Here is a 22,500-nt window from a genome sequence, read left to right on the forward strand (position 1 = left end):
TGACGACTAACCAGACGCCCTGACTGACGACTAACCAGACGCTCTGACTGACGACTAACCAGACGCCCTGACTGACGACTAACCAGACGCCCTGACTGACGACTAACCAGACGCTCTGACTGATGACTAACCAGACGCCCTGACTGACGACTAACCAGACGCCCTGACTGACGACTAACCAGACGCCCTGACTGACGACTAACCAGACGCCCTGACTGACGACTAACCAGACGCCCTGACTGACGACTAACCAGACGCCCTGACTGACGACTAACCAGACGCTCTGACTGATGACTAACCAGACGCTCTGACTGACGACTAACCAGACGCTCTGACTGATGACTAACCAGACGCTCTGACTGATGACTAACCAGACGCTCTGACTGACGACTAACCAGACGCCCTGACTGATGACTAACCAGACGCTCTGACTGATGACTAACCAGACGCCCTGACTGACGACTAACCAGACGCCCTGACTGACCACTAACCAGACGCCCTGACTGACGACTAACCAGACGCCCTGACTGATGACTAACCAGACGCTCTGACTGATGACTAACCAGACGCTCTGACTGATGACTAACCAGACGCCCTGACTGACGACTAACCAGACGCCCTGACTGACCACTAACCAGACGCCCTGACTGACGACTAACCAGACGCCCTGACTGATGACTAACCAGACGCTCTGACTGATGACTAACCAGACGCCCTGACTGACCACTAACCAGACGCCCTGACTGACGACTAACCAGACGCCCTGACTGACCACTAACCAGACGCCCTGACTGACGACTAACCAGACGCCCTGACTGATGACTAACCAGACGCTCTGACTGATGACTAACCAGACGCCCTGACTGACGACTAACCAGACGCCCTGACTGATGACTAACCAGACGCCCTGACTGATGACTAACCAGACGCTCTGACTGATGACTAACCAGACGCTCTGACTGATGACTAACCAGACGCTCTGACTGACGACTAACCAGACGCCCTGACTGACCACTAACCAGACGCCCTGACTGATGACTAACCAGACGCCCTGACTGACGACTAACCAGACGCTCTGACTGATGACTAACCAGACGCCCTGACTGATGACTAACCAGATGCCCTGACTGATGACTAACCAGACGCCCTGACTGATGACTAACCAGACGCCCTGACTGATGACTAACCAGACGCCCTGACTGATGACTAACCAGACGCTCTGACTGATGACTAACCAGACGCCCTGACTGATGACTAACCAGACGCCCTGACTGATGACTAACCAGACGCTCTGACTGATGACTAACCAGACGCCCTGACTGATGACTAACCAGACGCCCTGACTGATGACTAACCAGACGCTCTGACTGAAGACTAACCAGACGCCCTGACTGACCACTAACCAGACGCTCTGACTGATGACTAACCAGACGCCCTGACTGACCACTAACCAGACGCTCTGACTGATGACTAACCAGACGCCCTGACTGACCACTAACCAGACGCTCTGACTGAAGACTAACCAGACGCCCTGACTGATGACTAACCAGACGCCCTGACTGATGACTAACCAGACGCTCTGACTGACGACTAACCAGACGCTCTGACTGATGACTAACCAGACGCCCTGACTGATGACTAACCAGACGCCCTGACTGACCACTAACCAGACGCCCTGACTGATGACTAACCAGACGCCCTGACTGACGACTAACCAGACGCTCTGACTGACGACTAACCAGACGCTCTGACTGACGACTAACCAGACGCCCTGACTGATGACTAACCAGACGCTCTGACTGATGACTAACCAGACGCTCTGACTGATGACTAACCAGACGCCCTGACTGATGACTAACCAGACGCCCTGACTGATGACTAACCAGACGCCCTGACTGATGACTAACCAGACGCCCTGACTGACGACTAACCAGACGCCCTGACTGATGACTAACCAGACGCTCTGACTGATGACTAACCAGACGCCCTGACTGACCACTAACCAGACGCTCTGACTGATGACTAACCAGACGCCCTGACTGATGACTAACCAGACGCTCTGACTGATGACTAACCAGACGCCCTGACTGATGACTAACCAGACGCTCTGACTGATGACTAACCAGACGCTCTGACTGATGACTAACCAGACGCTCTGACTGATGACTAACCAGACGCCCTGACTGATGACTAACCAGACGCCCTGACTGATGACTAACCAGACGCTCTGACTGATGACTAACCAGACGCTCTGACTGATGACTAACCAGACGCTCTGACTGATGACTAACCAGACGCCCTGACTGATGACTAACCAGACGCTCTGACTGATGACTAACCAGACGCTCTGACTGATGACTAACCAGACGCTCTGACTGATGACTAACCAGACGCCCTGACTGACCACTAACCAGACGCTCTGACTGACGACTAACCAGACGCCCTGACTGATGACTAACCAGACGCTCTGACTGATGACTAACCAGACGCTCTGACTGATGACTAACCAGACGCTCTGACTGATGACTAACCAGACGCCCTGACTGATGACTAACCAGACGCTCTGACTGATGACTAACCAGACGCTCTGACTGATGACTAACCAGACGCCCTGACTGATGACTAACCAGACGCCCTGACTGATGACTAACCAGACGCCCTGACTGACGACTAACCAGACGCCCTGACTGACGACTAACCAGACGCCCTGACTGATGACTAACCAGACGCTCTGACTGATGACTAACCAGACGCCCTGACTGATGACTAACCAGACGCCCTGACTGATGACTAACCAGACGCTCTGACTGATGACTAACCAGACGCCCTGACTGATGACTAACCAGACGCTCTGACTGATGACTAACCAGACGCTCTGACTGATGACTAACCAGACGCCCTGACTGATGACTAACCAGACGCCCTGACTGATGACTAACCAGACGCCCTGACTGATGACTAACCAGACGCTCTGACTGATGACTAACCAGACGCTCTGACTGATGACTAACCAGACGCTCTGACTGATGACTAACCAGACGCTCTGACTGATGACTAACCAGACGCTCTGACTGATGACTAACCAGACGCCCTGACTGATGACTAACCAGACGCCCTGACTGACCACTAACCAGACGCCCTGACTGACGACTAACCAGACGCCCTGACTGACGACTAACCAGACGCTCTGACTGATGACTAACCAGATGCCCTGACTGATGACTAACCAGACGCTCTGACTGATGACTAACCAGACGCCCTGACTGATGACTAACCAGACGCCCTGACTGATGACTAACCAGACGCTCTGACTGATGACTAACCAGACGCTCTGACTGATGACTAACCAGATGCCCTGACTGATGACTAACCAGATGCCCTGACTGATGACTAACCAGACGCCCTGACTGATGACTAACCAGACGCCCTGACTGATGACTAACCAGATGCCCTGACTGATGACTAACCAGATGCCCTGACTGATGACTAACCAGACGCCCTGACTGACCACTAACCAGACGCCCTGACTGATGACTAACCAGACGCTCTGACTGATGACTAACCAGACGCCCTGACTGACCACTAACCAGACGCTCTGACTGATGACTAACCAGACGCCCTGACTGATGACTAACCAGACGCTCTGACTGATGACTAACCAGACGCTCTGACTGATGACTAACCAGACGCTCTGACTGATGACTAACCAGACGCTCTGACTGATGACTAACCAGACGCCCTGACTGATGACTAACCAGACGCCCTGACTGATGACTAACCAGACGCTCTGACTGAAGACTAACCAGACGCCCTGACTGACCACTAACCAGACGCTCTGACTGATGACTAACCAGACGCCCTGACTGACCACTAACCAGACGCTCTGACTGACCACTAACCAGACGCTCTGACTGACCACTAACCAGACGCCCTGACTGATGACTAACCAGACGCTCTGACTGATGACTAACCAGACGCTCTGACTGATGACTAACCAGACGCTCTGACTGATGACTAACCAGACGCTCTGACTGATGACTAACCAGACGCCCTGACTGATGACTAACCAGACGCTCTGACTGATGACTAACCAGACGCTCTGACTGATGACTAACCAGACGCCCTGACTGATGACTAACCAGACGCTCTGACTGATGACTAACCAGACGCTCTGACTGATGACTAACCAGACGCCCTGACTGATGACTAACCAGACGCTCTGACTGATGACTAACCAGACGCCCTGACTGATGACTAACCAGACGCTCTGACTGATGACTAACCAGACGCTCTGACTGATGACTAACCAGACGCTCTGACTGATGACTAACCAGACGCCCTGACTGATGACTAACCAGACGCTCTGACTGATGACTAACCAGACGCCCTGACTGATGACTAACCAGACGCCCTGACTGATGACTAACCAGACGCTCTGACTGATGACTAACCAGACGCTCTGACTGATGACTAACCAGACGCCCTGACTGACCACTAACCAGACGCCCTGACTGATGACTAACCAGACGCCCTGACTGACGACTAACCAGACGCCCTGACTGATGACTAACCAGACGCCCTGACTGATGACTAACCAGACGCTCTGACTGATGACTAACCAGACGCTCTGACTGATGACTAACCAGACGCCCTGACTGATGACTAACCAGACGCCCTGACTGATGACTAACCAGACGCCCTGACTGATGACTAACCAGACGCTCTGACTGATGACTAACCAGACGCCCTGACTGATGACTAACCAGACGCCCTGACTGATGACTAACCAGACGCCCTGACTGACCACTAACCAGACGCTCTGACTGATGACTAACCAGACGCTCTGACTGACGACTAACCAGACGCTCTGACTGACGACTAACCAGACGCTCTGACTGACGACTAACCAGACGCTCTGACTGACGACTAACCAGACGCTCTGACTGACGACTAACCAGACGCTCTGACTGACGACTAACCAGACGCTCTGACTGACGACTAACCAGACGCTCTGACTGACGACTAACCAGACGCCCTGACTGACCACTAACCAGACGCTCTGACTGATGACTAACCAGACGCCCTGACTGATGACTAACCAGACGCCCTGACTGACCACTAACCAGACGCTCTGACTGATGACTAACCAGACGCCCTGACTGACGACTAACCAGACGCCCTGACTGACCACTAACCAGACGCTCTGACTGACGACTAACCAGACGCTCTGACTGACGACTAACCAGACGCCCTGACTGACCACTAACCAGACGCTCTGACTGATGACTAACCAGACGCCCTGACTGACGACTAACCAGACGTCCTGACTGACCACTAACCAGACGCTCTGACTGATGACTAACCAGACGCTCTGACTGACGACTAACCAGACGCTCTGACTGATGACTAACCAGACGCCCTGACTGATGACTAACCAGACGCCCTGACTGACCACTAACCAGACGCTCTGACTGATGACTAACCAGACGCCCTGACTGACCACTAACCAGACGCCCTGACTGATGACTAACCAGACGCTCTGACTGACGACTAACCAGACGCTCTGACTGACGACTAACCAGACGCTCTGACTGACGACTAACCAGACGCCCTGACTGACCACTAACCAGACGCTCTGACTGATGACTAACCAGACGCCCTGACTGACGACTAACCAGACGTCCTGACTGACCACTAACCAGACGCTCTGACTGATGACTAACCAGACGCTCTGACTGACGACTAACCAGACGCCCTGACTGATGACTAACCAGACGCCCTGACTGACCACTAACCAGACGCTCTGACTGATGACTAACCAGACGCTCTGACTGATGACTAACCAGACGCCCTGACTGATGACTAACCAGACGCCCTGACTGATGACTAACCAGACGCCCTGACTGACCACTAACCAGACGCTCTGACTGATGACTAACCAGACGCTCTGACTGACGACTAACCAGACGCTCTGACTGACGACTAACCAGACGCTCTGACTGACGACTAACCAGACGCTCTGACTGACGACTAACCAGACGCTCTGACTGACGACTAACCAGACGCTCTGACTGACGACTAACCAGACGCTCTGACTGACGACTAACCAGACGCTCTGACTGACGACTAACCAGACGCCCTGACTGACCACTAACCAGACGCTCTGACTGATGACTAACCAGACGCTCTGACTGACGACTAACCAGACGCTCTGACTGACGACTAACCAGACGCTCTGACTGACGACTAACCAGACGCCCTGACTGACCACTAACCAGACGCTCTGACTGATGACTAACCAGACGCCCTGACTGATGACTAACCAGACGCCCTGACTGACCACTAACCAGACGCTCTGACTGATGACTAACCAGACGCCCTGACTGACGACTAACCAGACGCCCTGACTGACCACTAACCAGACGCTCTGACTGACGACTAACCAGACGCTCTGACTGACGACTAACCAGACGCCCTGACTGACCACTAACCAGACGCTCTGACTGATGACTAACCAGACGCCCTGACTGACGACTAACCAGACGTCCTGACTGACCACTAACCAGACGCTCTGACTGATGACTAACCAGACGCTCTGACTGACGACTAACCAGACGCTCTGACTGATGACTAACCAGACGCCCTGACTGATGACTAACCAGACGCCCTGACTGACCACTAACCAGACGCTCTGACTGATGACTAACCAGACGCCCTGACTGACCACTAACCAGACGCTCTGACTGACGACTAACCAGACGCTCTGACTGACGACTAACCAGACGCTCTGACTGACGACTAACCAGACGCCCTGACTGACCACTAACCAGACGCTCTGACTGATGACTAACCAGACGCCCTGACTGACGACTAACCAGACGTCCTGACTGACCACTAACCAGACGCTCTGACTGATGACTAACCAGACGCTCTGACTGACGACTAACCAGACGCCCTGACTGATGACTAACCAGACGCCCTGACTGACCACTAACCAGACGCTCTGACTGATGACTAACCAGACGCTCTGACTGACGACTAACCAGACGCTCTGACTGACGACTAACCAGACGCCCTGACTGACCACTAACCAGACGCTCTGACTGACGACTAACCAGACGCTCTGACTGACGACTAACCAGACGCCCTGACTGACCACTAACCAGACGCTCTGACTGATGACTAACCAGACGCCCTGACTGATGACTAACCAGACGCTCTGACTGACGACTAACCAGACGCTCTGACTGACGACTAACCAGACGCCCTGACTGACCACTAACCAGACGCCCTGACTGACGACTAACCAGACGCCCTGACTGACCACTAACCAGACGCCCTGACTGATGACTAACCAGACGCTCTGACTGACCACTAACCAGACGCCCTGACTGACCACTAACCAGACGCCCTGACTGATGACTAACCAGACGCTCTGACTGACCACTAACCAGACGCTCTGACTGATGACTAACCAGACGCTCTGACTGATGACTAACCAGACGCTCTGACTGATGACTAACCAGACGCCCTGACTGATGACTAACCAGACGCTCTGACTGACCACTAACCAGACGCTCTGACTGACGACTAACCAGACGCTCTGACTGATGACTAACCAGACGCTCTGACTGATGACTAACCAGACGCCCTGACTGATGACTAACCAGACGCCCTGACTGACCACTAACCAGACGCCCTGACTGATGACTAACCAGACGCTCTGACTGACCACTAACCAGACGCTCTGACTGATGACTAACCAGACGCTCTGACTGATGACTAACCAGACGCCCTGACTGATGACTAACCAGACGCCCTGACTGATGACTAACCAGACGCTCTGACTGACCACTAACCAGACGCTCTGACTGACGACTAACCAGACGCTCTGACTGATGACTAACCAGACGCTCTGACTGATGACTAACCAGACGCCCTGACTGATGACTAACCAGACGCTCTGACTGATGACTAACCAGACGCCCTGACTGATGACTAACCAGACGCCCTGACTGATGACTAACCAGACGCCCTGACTGATGACTAACCAGACGCTCTGACTGATGACTAACCAGACGCCCTGACTGATGACTAACCAGACGCTCTGACTGATGACTAACCAGACGCCCTGACTGATGACTAACCAGACGCCCTGACTGATGACTAACCAGACGCTCTGACTGATGACTAACCAGACGCTCTGATTGATGACTAACCAGACGCTCTGACTGACGACTAACCAGACGCTCTGACTGACGACTAACCAGACGCTCTGACTGATGACTAACCAGACGCTCTGATTGATGACTAACCAGACGCTCTGACTGATGACTAACCAGACGCCCTGACTGATGACTAACCAGACGCCCTGACTGACCACTAACCAGACGCCCTGACTGATGACTAACCAGACGCTCTGACTGACCACTAACCAGACGCTCTGACTGATGACTAACCAGACGCTCTGACTGATGACTAACCAGACGCCCTGACTGATGACTAACCAGACGCCCTGACTGATGACTAACCAGACGCCCTGACTGATGACTAACCAGACGCCCTGACTGATGACTAACCAGACGCTCTGACTGATGACTAACCAGACGCCCTGACTGATGACTAACCAGACGCTCTGACTGATGACTAACCAGACGCCCTGACTGATGACTAACCAGACGCCCTGACTGATGACTAACCAGACGCTCTGACTGATGACTAACCAGACGCTCTGATTGATGACTAACCAGACGCTCTGACTGACGACTAACCAGACGCTCTGACTGACGACTAACCAGACGCTCTGACTGACGACTAACCAGACGCCCTGACTGACCACTAACCAGACGCTCTGACTGACGACTAACCAGACGCCCTGACTGACCACTAACCAGACGCCCTGACTGACCACTAACCAGACGCCCTGACTGACGACTAACCAGACGTCCTGACTGACCACTAACCAGACGCTCTGACTGATGACTAACCAGACGCTCTGACTGATGACTAACCAGACGCCCTGACTGATGACTAACCAGACGCTCTGACTGATGACTAACCAGATGCCCTGACTGATGACTAACCAGATGCCCTGACTGATGACTAACCAGACGCCCTGACTGATGACTAACCAGACGCCCTGACTGATGACTAACCAGATGCCCTGACTGATGACTAACCAGATGCCCTGACTGATGACTAACCAGACGCCCTGACTGACCACTAACCAGACGCCCTGACTGATGACTAACCAGACGCTCTGACTGATGACTAACCAGACGCCCTGACTGACCACTAACCAGACGCTCTGACTGATGACTAACCAGACGCCCTGACTGATGACTAACCAGACGCTCTGACTGATGACTAACCAGACGCTCTGACTGATGACTAACCAGACGCTCTGACTGATGACTAACCAGACGCCCTGACTGATGACTAACCAGACGCCCTGACTGATGACTAACCAGACGCTCTGACTGAAGACTAACCAGACGCCCTGACTGACCACTAACCAGACGCTCTGACTGATGACTAACCAGACGCCCTGACTGACCACTAACCAGACGCTCTGACTGACCACTAACCAGACGCTCTGACTGACCACTAACCAGACGCCCTGACTGATGACTAACCAGACGCTCTGACTGATGACTAACCAGACGCTCTGACTGATGACTAACCAGACGCTCTGACTGATGACTAACCAGACGCTCTGACTGATGACTAACCAGACGCCCTGACTGATGACTAACCAGACGCTCTGACTGATGACTAACCAGACGCTCTGACTGATGACTAACCAGACGCCCTGACTGATGACTAACCAGACGCTCTGACTGATGACTAACCAGACGCTCTGACTGATGACTAACCAGACGCCCTGACTGATGACTAACCAGACGCTCTGACTGATGACTAACCAGACGCCCTGACTGATGACTAACCAGACGCTCTGACTGATGACTAACCAGACGCTCTGACTGATGACTAACCAGACGCTCTGACTGATGACTAACCAGACGCCCTGACTGATGACTAACCAGACGCTCTGACTGATGACTAACCAGACGCCCTGACTGATGACTAACCAGACGCCCTGACTGATGACTAACCAGACGCTCTGACTGATGACTAACCAGACGCTCTGACTGATGACTAACCAGACGCCCTGACTGACCACTAACCAGACGCCCTGACTGATGACTAACCAGACGCCCTGACTGACGACTAACCAGACGCCCTGACTGATGACTAACCAGACGCCCTGACTGATGACTAACCAGACGCTCTGACTGATGACTAACCAGACGCTCTGACTGATGACTAACCAGACGCCCTGACTGATGACTAACCAGACGCCCTGACTGATGACTAACCAGACGCCCTGACTGATGACTAACCAGACGCTCTGACTGATGACTAACCAGACGCCCTGACTGATGACTAACCAGACGCCCTGACTGATGACTAACCAGACGCCCTGACTGACCACTAACCAGACGCTCTGACTGATGACTAACCAGACGCTCTGACTGACGACTAACCAGACGCTCTGACTGACGACTAACCAGACGCTCTGACTGACGACTAACCAGACGCTCTGACTGACGACTAACCAGACGCTCTGACTGATGACTAACCAGACGCTCTGACTGACGACTAACCAGACGCTCTGACTGACGACTAACCAGACGCTCTGACTGACGACTAACCAGACGCCCTGACTGACCACTAACCAGACGCTCTGACTGATGACTAACCAGACGCCCTGACTGATGACTAACCAGACGCCCTGACTGACCACTAACCAGACGCTCTGACTGATGACTAACCAGACGCCCTGACTGACGACTAACCAGACGCCCTGACTGACCACTAACCAGACGCTCTGACTGACGACTAACCAGACGCTCTGACTGACGACTAACCAGACGCCCTGACTGACCACTAACCAGACGCTCTGACTGATGACTAACCAGACGCCCTGACTGACGACTAACCAGACGTCCTGACTGACCACTAACCAGACGCTCTGACTGATGACTAACCAGACGCTCTGACTGACGACTAACCAGACGCTCTGACTGATGACTAACCAGACGCCCTGACTGATGACTAACCAGACGCCCTGACTGACCACTAACCAGACGCTCTGACTGATGACTAACCAGACGCCCTGACTGACCACTAACCAGACGCCCTGACTGATGACTAACCAGACGCTCTGACTGACGACTAACCAGACGCTCTGACTGACGACTAACCAGACGCTCTGACTGACGACTAACCAGACGCCCTGACTGACCACTAACCAGACGCTCTGACTGATGACTAACCAGACGCCCTGACTGACGACTAACCAGACGTCCTGACTGACCACTAACCAGACGCTCTGACTGATGACTAACCAGACGCTCTGACTGACGACTAACCAGACGCCCTGACTGATGACTAACCAGACGCCCTGACTGACCACTAACCAGACGCTCTGACTGATGACTAACCAGACGCTCTGACTGACGACTAACCAGACGCTCTGACTGACGACTAACCAGACGCCCTGACTGACCACTAACCAGACGCTCTGACTGACGACTAACCAGACGCTCTGACTGACGACTAACCAGACGCCCTGACTGACCACTAACCAGACGCTCTGACTGATGACTAACCAGACGCCCTGACTGATGACTAACCAGACGCTCTGACTGACGACTAACCAGACGCTCTGACTGACGACTAACCAGACGCCCTGACTGACCACTAACCAGACGCCCTGACTGACGACTAACCAGACGCCCTGACTGACCACTAACCAGACGCCCTGACTGATGACTAACCAGACGCTCTGACTGACCACTAACCAGACGCCCTGACTGACCACTAACCAGACGCCCTGACTGATGACTAACCAGACGCTCTGACTGACCACTAACCAGACGCTCTGACTGATGACTAACCAGACGCTCTGACTGATGACTAACCAGACGCTCTGACTGATGACTAACCAGACGCCCTGACTGATGACTAACCAGACGCTCTGACTGACCACTAACCAGACGCTCTGACTGACGACTAACCAGACGCTCTGACTGATGACTAACCAGACGCTCTGACTGATGACTAACCAGACGCCCTGACTGATGACTAACCAGACGCCCTGACTGACCACTAACCAGACGCCCTGACTGATGACTAACCAGACGCTCTGACTGACCACTAACCAGACGCTCTGACTGATGACTAACCAGACGCTCTGACTGATGACTAACCAGACGCCCTGACTGATGACTAACCAGACGCCCTGACTGATGACTAACCAGACGCCCTGACTGATGACTAACCAGACGCCCTGACTGATGACTAACCAGACGCCCTGACTGATGACTAACCAGACGCCCTGACTGATGACTAACCAGACGCTCTGACTGATGACTAACCAGACGCCCTGACTGATGATTAACCAGACGCCCTGACTGATGACTAACCAGACGCTCTGACTGACCACTAACCAGACGCCCTGACTGATGACTAACCAGACGCTCTGACTGATGACTAACCAGACGCTCTGACTGATGACTAACCAGACGCCCTGACTGATGACTAACCAGACGCTCTGACTGATGACTAACCAGACGCCCTGACTGATGACTAACCAGACGCCCTGACTGATGACTAACCAGACGCCCTGACTGATGACTAACCAGACGCTCTGACTGATGACTAACCAGACGCCCTGACTGATGATTAACCAGACGCCCTGACTGATGACTAACCAGACGCTCTGACTGACCACTAACCAGACGCCCTGACTGATGACTAACCAGACGCTCTGACTGATGACTAACCAGACGCTCTGACTGATGACTAACCAGACGCCCTGACTGATGACTAACCAGACGCTCTGACTGATGACTAACCAGACGCCCTGACTGATGACTAACCAGACGCCCTGACTGATGACTAACCAGACGCCCTGACTGATGACTAACCAGACGCTCTGACTGATGACTAACCAGACGCCCTGACTGATGACTAACCAGACGCCCTGACTGATGACTAACCAGACGCCCTGACTGATGACTAACCAGACGCTCTGACTGATGACTAACCAGACGCCCTGACTGATGACTAACCAGACGCTCTGACTGATGACTAACCAGACGCCCTGACTGATGACTAACCAGACGCCCTGACTGATGACTAACCAGACGCTCTGACTGATGACTAACCAGACGCTCTGATTGATGACTAACCAGACGCCCTGACTGATGACTAACCAGACGCCCTGACTGATGACTAACCAGACGCTCTGACTGATGACTAACCAGACGCCCTGACTGATGACTAACCAGACGCTCTGACTGATGACTAACCAGACGCCCTGACTGAAGACTAACCAGACGCCCTGACTGATGACTAACCAGACGCCCTGACTGATGACTAACCAGACGCTCTGACTGATGACTAACCAGACGCCCTGACTGACCACTAACCAGACGCCCTGACTGACGACTAACCAGACGCTCTGACTGACGACTAACCAGACGCCCTGACTGACGACTAACCAGACGCCCTGACTGACCACTAACCAGACGCCCTGACTGACGACTAACCAGACGCTCTGACTGACGACTAACCAGACGCTCTGACTGATGACTAACCAGACGCTCTGACTGACGACTAACCAGACGCTCTGACTGACGACTAACCAGACGCCCTGACTGACCACTAACCAGACGCTCTGACTGATGACTAACCAGACGCCCTGACTGATGACTAACCAGACGCCCTGACTGACGACTAACCAGACGCTCTGACTGATGACTAACCAGACGCCCTGACTGATGACTAACCAGACGCCCTGACTGATGACTAACCAGACGCTCTGACTGACCACTAACCAGACGCTCTGACTGACGACTAACCAGACGCTCTGACTGATGACTAACCAGACGCCCTGACTGACCACTAACCAGACGCTCTGACTGATGACTAACCAGACGCCCTGACTGACCACTAACCAGACGCTCTGACTGATGACTAACCAGACGCTCTGACTGATGACTAACCAGACGCCCTGACTGATGACTAACCAGACGCCCTGACTGACCACTAACCAGACGCTCTGACTGATGACTAACCAGACGCTCTGACTGATGACTAACCAGACGCCCTGACTGACCACTAACCAGATGCCCTGACTGACGACTAACCAGACGCCCTGACTGACGACTAACCAGACGCCCTGACTGACGACTAACCAGACGCCCTGACTGATGACTAACCAGACGCCCTGACTGACGACTAACCAGACGCCCTGACTGATGACTAACCAGACGCCCTGACTGATGACTAACCAGACGCTCTGACTGATGACTAACCAGACGCCCTGACTGATGACTAACCAGACGCCCTGACTGATGACTAACCAGACGCCCTGACTGACCACTAACCAGACGCTCTGACTGATGACTAACCAGACGCCCTGACTGACCACTAACCAGACGCCCTGACTGATGACTAACCAGACGCTCTGACTGACGACTAACCAGACGCTCTGACTGACGACTAACCAGACGCTCTGACTGACGACTAACCAGACGCCCTGACTGACCACTAACCAGACGCCCTGACTGACGACTAACCAGACGCCCTGACTGACCACTAACCAGACGCTCTGACTGATGACTAACCAGACGCTCTGACTGACGACTAACCAGACGCTCTGACTGATGACTAACCAGACGCCCTGACTGATGACTAACCAGACGCCCTGACTGACCACTAACCAGACGCTCTGACTGATGACTAACCAGACGCCCTGACTGACCACTAACCAGACGCCCTGACTGACGACTAACCAGACGCCCTGACTGACCACTAACCAGACGCTCTGACTGATGACTAACCAGACGCTCTGACTGATGACTAACCAGACGCTCTGACTGATGACTAACCAGACGCTCTGACTGATGACTAACCAGACGCTATGACTGATGACTAACCAGACGCCCTGACTGATGACTAACCAGACGCTCTGACTGATGACTAACCAGACGCTATGACTGACGACTAACCAGACGCCCTGACTGACCACTAACCAGACGCTCTGACTGATGACTAACCAGACGCCCTGACTGATGACTAACCAGACGCCCTGACTGACGACTAACCAGACGCCCTGACTGATGACTAACCAGACGCCCTGACTGATGACTAACCAGACGCTCTGACTGACCACTAACCAGACGCTCTGACTGACGACTAACCAGACGCTCTGACTGATGACTAACCAGACGCTCTGACTGATGACTAACCAGACGCTCTGACTGATGACTAACCAGACGCTCTGACTGACCACTAACCAGACGCTCTGACTGACGACTAACCAGACGCTCTGACTGATGACTAACCAGACGCCCTGACTGATGACTAACCAGACGCTCTGACTGATGACTAACCAGACGCTCTGACTGATGACTAACCAGACGCCCTGACTGATGACTAACCAGACGCTCTGACTGATGACTAACCAGACGCTCTGACTGATGACTAACCAGACGCTCTGACTGATGACTAACCAGACGCCCTGACTGATGACTAACCAGACGCTCTGACTGATGACTAACCAGACGCCCTGACTGATGACTAACCAGACGCCCTGACTGATGACTAACCAGACGCCCTGACTGATGACTAACCAGACGCCCTGACTGACCACTAACCAGACGCTCTGACTGATGACTAACCAGACGCCCTGACTGACCACTAACCAGACGCCCTGACTGATGACTAACCAGACGCTCTGACTGACGACTAACCAGACGCTCTGACTGACGACTAACCAGACGCTCTGACTGACGACTAACCAGACGCCCTGACTGACCACTAACCAGACGCCCTGACTGACGACTAACCAGACGCCCTGACTGACCACTAACCAGACGCTCTGACTGATGACTAACCAGACGCTCTGACTGACGTCTAACCAGACGCTCTGACTGATGACTAACCAGACGCCCTGACTGATGACTAACCAGACGCCCTGACTGACCACTAACCAGACGCTCTGACTGATGACTAACCAGACGCTCTGACTGACGACTAACCAGACGCTCTGACTGACGACTAACCAGACGCCCTGACTGACCACTAACCAGACGCTCTGACTGACGACTAACCAGACGCTCTGACTGACGACTAACCAGACGCCCTGACTGACCACTAACCAGACGCTCTGACTGATGACTAACCAGACGCCCTGACTGATGACTAACCAGACGCCCTGACTGACGACTAACCAGACGCCCTGACTGATGACTAACCAGACGCCCTGACTGATGACTAACCAGACGCCCTGACTGATGACTAACCAGACGCTCTGACTGATGACTAACCAGACGCCCTGACTGATGACTAACCAGACGCCCTGACTGATGACTAACCAGACGCCCTGACTGATGACTAACCAGACGCCCTGACTGACCACTAACCAGACGCCCTGACTGACGACTAACCAGACGCTCTGACTGACGACTAACCAGACGCTCTGACTGACGACTAACCAGACGCTCTGACTGACGACTAACCAGACGCTCTGACTGACGACTAACCAGACGCCCTGACTGACCACTAACCAGACGCCCTGACTGACGACTAACCAGACGCCCTGACTGACCACTAACCAGACGCTCTGACTGATGACTAACCAGACGCCCTGACTGATGACTAACCAGACGCCCTGACTGACCACTAACCAGACGCTCTGACTGATGACTAACCAGACGCTCTGACTGATGACTAACCAGACGCCCTGACTGATGACTAACCAGACGCTCTGACTGATGACTAACCAGACGCCCTGACTGACCACTAACCAGACGCCCTGACTGACGACTAACCAGACGCTCTGACTGACGACTAACCAGACGCTCTGACTGATGACTAACCAGACGCCCTGACTGATGACTAACCAGACGCTCTGACTGACGACTAACCAGACGCTCTGACTGACGACTAACCAGACGCCCTGACTGACCACTAACCAGACGCTCTGACTGATGACTAACCAGACGCCCTGACTGACGACTAACCAGACGTCCTGACTGACCACTAACCAGACGCTCTGACTGATGACTAACCAGACGCTCTGACTGACGACTAACCAGACGCCCTGACTGATGACTAACCAGACGCCCTGACTGACCACTAACCAGACGCTCTGACTGATGACTAACCAGACGCTCTGACTGACGACTAACCAGACGCTCTGACTGACGACTAACCAGACGCCCTGACTGACCACTAACCAGACGCTCTGACTGACGACTAACCAGACGCTCTGACTGACGACTAACCAGACGCCCTGACTGACCACTAACCAGACGCTCTGACTGATGACTAACCAGACGCCCTGACTGATGACTAACCAGACGCTCTGACTGACGACTAACCAGACGCTCTGACTGACGACTAACCAGACGCCCTGACTGACCACTAACCAGACGCCCTGACTGACGACTAACCAGACGCCCTGACTGACCACTAACCAGACGCCCTGACTGATGACTAACCAGACGCTCTGACTGACCACTAACCAGACGCCCTGACTGACCACTAACCAGACGCCCTGACTGATGACTAACCAGACGCTCTGACTGACCACTAACCAGACGCTCTGACTGATGACTAACCAGACGCTCTGACTGATGACTAACCAGACGCTCTGACTGATGACTAACCAGACGCCCTGACTGATGACTAACCAGACGCTCTGACTGACCACTAACCAGACGCTCTGACTGACGACTAACCAGACGCTCTGACTGATGACTAACCAGACGCTCTGACTGATGACTAACCAGACGCCCTGACTGATGACTAACCAGACGCCCTGACTGACCACTAACCAGACGCCCTGACTGATGACTAACCAGACGCTCTGACTGACCACTAACCAGACGCTCTGACTGATGACTAACCAGACGCTCTGACTGATGACTAACCAGACGCCCTGACTGATGACTAACCAGACGCCCTGACTGATGACTAACCAGACGCTCTGACTGACCACTAACCAGACGCTCTGACTGACGACTAACCAGACGCTCTGACTGATGACTAACCAGACGCTCTGACTGATGACTAACCAGACGCCCTGACTGATGACTAACCAGACGCTCTGACTGATGACTAACCAGACGCCCTGACTGATGACTAACCAGACGCCCTGACTGATGACTAACCAGACGCCCTGACTGATGACTAACCAGACGCTCTGACTGATGACTAACCAGACGCCCTGACTGATGACTAACCAGACGCTCTGACTGATGACTAACCAGACGCCCTGACTGATGACTAACCAGACGCCCTGACTGATGACTAACCAGACGCTCTGACTGATGACTAACCAGACGCTCTGATTGATGACTAACCAGACGCTCTGACTGACGACTAACCAGACGCTCTGACTGACGACTAACCAGACGCTCTGACTGATGACTAACCAGACGCTCTGATTGATGACTAACCAGACGCTCTGACTGACGACTAACCAGACGCTCTGACTGACGACTAACCAGACGCTCTGACTGACGACTAACCAGACGCCCTGACTGACCACTAACCAGACGCTCTGACTGACGACTAACCAGACGCCCTGACTGACCACTAACCAGACGCCCTGACTGACCACTAACCAGACGCCCTGACTGACGACTAACCAGACGTCCTGACTGACCACTAACCAGACGCTCTGACTGATGACTAACCAGACGCTCTGACTGACGACTAACCAGACGCTCTGACTGATGACTAACCAGACGCTCTGACTGACGACTAACCAGACGCTCTGACTGACGACTAACCAGACGCCCTGACTGACCACTAACCAGACGCTCTGACTGACGACTAACCAGACGCTCTGACTGACGACTAACCAGACGCCCTGACTGACCACTAACCAGACGCTCTGACTGATGACTAACCAGACGCCCTGACTGATGACTAACCAGACGCTCTGACTGACGACTAACCAGACGCTCTGACTGACGACTAACCAGACGCCCTGACTGACCACTAACCAGACGCCCTGACTGACGACTAACCAGACGCCCTGACTGATGACTAACCAGACGCCCTGACTGATGACTAACCAGACGCTCTGACTGACCACTAACCAGACGCTCTGACTGATGACTAACCAGACGCTCTGACTGATGACTAACCAGACGCTCTGACTGATGACTAACCAGACGCCCTGACTGATGACTAACCAGACGCTCTGACTGACCACTAACCAGACGCTCTGACTGACGACTAACCAGACGCTCTGACTGATGACTAACCAGACGCTCTGACTGATGACTAACCAGACGCCCTGACTGATGACTAACCAGACGCTCTGACTGACCACTAACCAGACGCTCTGACTGACGACTAACCAGACGCTCTGACTGATGACTAACCAGACGCCCTGACTGATGATTAACCAGACGCCCTGACTGATGACTAACCAGACGCTCTGACTGACCACTAACCAGACGCCCTGACTGATGACTAACCAGACGCTCTGACTGATGACTAACCAGACGCCCTGACTGATGATTAACCAGACGCCCTGACTGATGACTAACCAGACGCTCTGACTGACCACTAACCAGACGCTCTGACTGACGACTAACCAGACGCTCTGACTGATGACTAACCAGACGCCCTGACTGATGATTAACCAGACGCCCTGACTGATGACTAACCAGACGCTCTGACTGACCACTAACCAGACGCCCTGACTGATGACTAACCAGACGCTCTGACTGATGACTAACCAGACGCTCTGACTGATGACTAACCAGACGCCCTGACTGATGACTAACCAGACGCTCTGACTGATGACTAACCAGACGCTCTGACTGATGACTAACCAGACGCCCTGACTGATGACTAACCAGACGCCCTGACTGATGACTAACCAGACGCCCTGACTGATGACTAACCAGACGCTCTGACTGATGACTAACCAGACGCCCTGACTGATGACTAACCAGACGCCCTGACTGATGACTAACCAGACGCCCTGACTGATGACTAACCAGACGCTCTGACTGATGACTAACCAGACGCCCTGACTGATGACTAACCAGACGCTCTGACTGATGACTAACCAGACGCCCTGACTGATGACTAACCAGACGCCCTGACTGATGACTAACCAGACGCCCTGACTGATGACTAACCAGACGCCCTGACTGATGACTAACCAGACGCTCTGACTGATGACTAACCAGACGCTCTGATTGATGACTAACCAGACGCCCTGACTGATGACTAACCAGACGCCCTGACTGATGACTAACCAGACGCTCTGACTGATGACTAACCAGACGCCCTGACTGATGACTAACCAGACGCTCTGACTGATGACTAACCAGACGCCCTGACTGAAGACTAACCAGACGCCCTGACTGATGACTAACCAGACGCTCTGACTGATGACTAACCAGACGCCCTGACTGACGACTAACCAGACGCTCTGACTGATGACTAACCAGACGCCCTGACTGACCACTAACCAGACGCCCTGACTGACGACTAACCAGACGCTCTGACTGACGACTAACCAGACGCCCTGACTGACGACTAACCAGACGCCCTGACTGACCACTAACCAGACGCCCTGACTGACGACTAACCAGACGCTCTGACTGACGACTAACCAGACGCTCTGACTGATGACTAACCAGACGCTCTGACTGACGACTAACCAGACGCTCTGACTGACGACTAACCAGACGCCCTGACTGACCACTAACCAGACGCTCTGACTGATGACTAACCAGACGCCCTGACTGATGACTAACCAGACGCCCTGACTGACGACTAACCAGACGCTCTGACTGATGACTAACCAGACGCCCTGACTGATGACTAACCAGACGCCCTGACTGATGACTAACCAGACGCTCTGACTGACCACTAACCAGACGCTCTGACTGACGACTAACCAGACGCTCTGACTGATGACTAACCAGACGCCCTGACTGACCACTAACCAGACGCTCTGACTGATGACTAACCAGACGCCCTGACTGACCACTAACCAGACGCTCTGACTGATGACTAACCAGACGCTCTGACTGATGACTAACCAGACGCCCTGACTGATGACTAACCAGACGCCCTGACTGACCACTAACCAGACGCTCTGACTGATGACTAACCAGACGCTCTGACTGATGACTAACCAGACGCCCTGACTGACCACTAACCAGATGCCCTGACTGACGACTAACCAGACGCCCTGACTGACGACTAACCAGACGCCCTGACTGACGACTAACCAGACGCCCTGACTGATGACTAACCAGACGCCCTGACTGACGACTAACCAGACGCCCTGACTGATGACTAACCAGACGCCCTGACTGATGACTAACCAGACGCTCTGACTGATGACTAACCAGACGCCCTGACTGATGACTAACCAGACGCCCTGACTGATGACTAACCAGACGCCCTGACTGACCACTAACCAGACGCTCTGACTGATGACTAACCAGACGCCCTGACTGACCACTAACCAGACGCCCTGACTGACGACTAACCAGACGCTCTGACTGACGACTAACCAGACGCTCTGACTGACGACTAACCAGACGCTCTGACTGACGACTAACCAGACGCCCTGACTGACCACTAACCAGACGCCCTGACTGACGACTAACCAGACGCCCTGACTGACCACTAACCAGACGCTCTGACTGATGACTAACCAGACGCTCTGACTGACGACTAACCAGACGCTCTGACTGATGACTAACCAGACGCCCTGACTGATGACTAACCAGACGCCCTGACTGACCACTAACCAGACGCTCTGACTGATGACTAACCAGACGCTCTGACTGATGACTAACCAGACGCTATGACTGATGACTAACCAGACGCTCTGACTGACGACTAACCAGACGCCCTGACTGACCACTAACCAGACGCTCTGACTGATGACTAACCAGACGCCCTGACTGATGACTAACCAGACGCCCTGACTGACGACTAACCAGACGCCCTGACTGATGACTAACCAGACGCCCTGACTGATGACTAACCAGACGCTCTGACTGACCACTAACCAGACGCTCTGACTGACGACTAACCAGACGCTCTGACTGATGACTAACCAGACGCTCTGACTGATGACTAACCAGACGCTCTGACTGATGACTAACCAGACGCTCTGACTGACCACTAACCAGACGCTCTGACTGACGACTAACCAGACGCTCTGACTGATGACTAACCAGACGCCCTGACTGATGACTAACCAGACGCTCTGACTGATGACTAACCAGACGCTCTGACTGATGACTAACCAGACGCCCTGACTGATGACTAACCAGACGCTCTGACTGATGACTAACCAGACGCTCTGACTGATGACTAACCAGACGCTCTGACTGATGACTAACCAGACGCCCTGACTGATGACTAACC

The 22,500-nt window shown here is 53.6% G+C and overlaps 1 protein-coding gene across 6 annotated transcripts in view; it reads right to left on the reverse strand.

The window, feature by feature from the left end:
* Nucleotides 1-22,500, reverse strand: part of wdr59 (WD repeat domain 59) — a 65,002-nt gene that overhangs the window by 31,482 nt on the left and 11,020 nt on the right. The window lies entirely within an intron of this gene.

The sequence above is a fragment of the Sebastes fasciatus genome (genome assembly GCF_043250625.1).
Source record: "Sebastes fasciatus isolate fSebFas1 chromosome 2 unlocalized genomic scaffold, fSebFas1.pri SUPER_2_unloc_1, whole genome shotgun sequence".
Taxonomy (NCBI): Eukaryota; Metazoa; Chordata; class Actinopteri; order Perciformes; family Sebastidae; genus Sebastes; species Sebastes fasciatus.